At 34.2% G+C, this 2240-nt stretch overlaps 1 long non-coding RNA gene across 1 annotated transcript; it reads right to left on the reverse strand.

Annotated features, from left to right (window-relative positions):
• Positions 1-710: 710 nt before the first annotated feature.
• LOC107706060 (uncharacterized) lies at positions 711-1945 on the reverse strand. Its single transcript, XR_001636129.1, has 3 exons — positions 1871-1945; positions 1306-1798; positions 711-1144 (listed from the first exon to the last, which is right to left on the reverse strand). It is a non-coding gene; the product is annotated as an uncharacterized LOC107706060 (long non-coding RNA).
• Between the last annotated feature and the right edge of the window lie 295 nt (positions 1946-2240).

Consider the following 2240-nt stretch of genomic DNA (forward strand, 5'->3'; position numbering starts at 1 on the left):
ATCCAAGTAATCCACACCTCTCCAGTCCATCAGTTAATGTCTTGTGAAGTGAAAAGCTGCAGGTTTAAATTGTCGCTTCTAGACAAAATGCAAGTTTATCCATAATATTTTTTTAAACCGTGGTTGCCAACCCGCCGATCGTGCTCTGCGCTCCGAAGTCCCGATCTGAATCAAATGATTCATGAACCCGCTCCGAAATTCCGATCTGAATCGAATGATTCATGAACCCGCTCCGAAGTTCCGATCTGAATCGAATGATTCATGAACCCGCTCATTAAATGTAATAATTTGTTGAACATTAAACATTGTCAATATGCTTCACGTCAAGTCAAAACAAAAACAACAACAGGTATTTCTATTTCTAAAAAAGGTAAAATAAACATGTTTCTAAAAATATAATTATTGATAATAAAAATAAATTCTAAAAATTACTATTAATGTAACAATCTGTCGACAATTAAACATTGACAATATGCGTCATGTCAAGCCAAAAACACAGGTATTTCTACTTCAAAAAAATGAAAATAAAAAATATATTAAAAAAATCGTTGAAAAATATAATTATTAGTAATACAGTGTTAATAAATTGAACATTTTTTGAACATTAAAAATGACCAATAATATGCTTAATTTTGCATCATTTTATATCATATTAAACCTTTTTCCTGTCTGGTTTATAGACATCTTTAAGAAAATGCAAATCATGCGCAACCAAAACAAGACTTTAATTGGATGGTGCATTATTAAATTGCATCATGAAAACTCATTTATATTAAAATTTCTACTTGAAATGTACATCACTCAACAATCTGCTTAGTCTCTATTTTCCTACTTTAGAAAAAATGTAATTACATGTGGGTACAGAGTTTAATCTGAATGGGATCCCATCTGTGTTTCCGATGAGTTCATCCTCGACCGTTCTGCTTTGCTGTAATAGACTTTGCTCTTTTAACCTCTAGACGACAGGCTCAGTAACTCACAAGCTGTGTGGCTGCAGCTCCTGTCAATCAGCGCGAGGGGCGGGACTTTACTGCACAAATAAAATAACGGCACAAGAGCGGAAACGCATACCTGCGACCGAACAGCAGCGATTTGTTAAAAGCAGGACCTTCCCAACACACCGAGCTAATGGCCTGCTGAATGTCTGCTGATAAAAATAGACCGTGGCAGATGGAGAGAACGAGAGAGAGACTTTAGGAGGTGTAGGTTGGGAAAATAAACTCATCTCTTACATAAACGGGTCATTCCTATGCAGTACATTTTCATGTTCCCATCAGATGTGTCATATTGGATAATAAAACTCACGGTTTATATCCCATTAACTAACTGAAGCCAGTTCCTTGATGACATCATCCTCCAGGAAGTGACATCATTTTGGAGGGAAAACAGCTGCACAAACATCATCAATAGCTGGTGTGTGCCTTCCTAAACAAATCAGTTTGCTGAAATTGATGACTGGAAAAAAAAAAGGTTAAAATATAAAAAACCTGAAGTTGACTTTTATGAACATCCATTGTCACTGTGGAAATAATGATGTTATAAGTAATAAAGTTGAAGTATCTTCAAACAGTCATTTTGTTTAAGATGCAGAGTTAAAAAAAAAATTACCCCAATATACATATAAAAATGCAATTTATTCACTGCTGTTTTGTCTTAGAGGTGCTTCCTTTTTGCTTTGAAATCTCTCCCAGTAGGCGGGGTCTTCCTCTAGAAGGGGCGTGGCTTTAGACATAAGATCACTGAAACACAACAGTGTGAACGAAAGGGGTGGAGCTTCACAAACAGTCCCACCGTCCTCCTATAATACAAAGTAGTATGATGTCATGAACTGTCTTGTCCTCTAAAATCGCGTGAAAATCGTTAAACTCACTTCAGATGTGCTGATATCTGGTTTCCCCAGCGCCACAGCGACGTGATGATCTTTGTCCAATAAGCTCTCCTGAAAAACAGAAAAAAAAGTCAATTATGAGTTGTTTTCATATTTAATTATAATAATACTATTATAAGAATTCTATCTATCTATCTATCTATCTATATATATATATATATAATTCTACAAAATAGTCATCAAGCCAAAAACGGGTATTTCTACTTATAAGAAATGGTAGATATATTTTTCTTTAAAAAAAAATTATATATATATATAAATACTAAATAATAAGCTGAACATTTATTGAACAATAACCATTTTATAGGGCTATCATATGACGTCTGGGTGATATATTAAAATATATATTTTA

Source organism: Sinocyclocheilus rhinocerous, unplaced genomic scaffold, assembly GCF_001515625.1.
Source record: "Sinocyclocheilus rhinocerous isolate Xijiao unplaced genomic scaffold, SAMN03320098_v1.1 scaffold2912, whole genome shotgun sequence".
NCBI lineage: Eukaryota > Metazoa > Chordata > Actinopteri > Cypriniformes > Cyprinidae > Sinocyclocheilus > Sinocyclocheilus rhinocerous.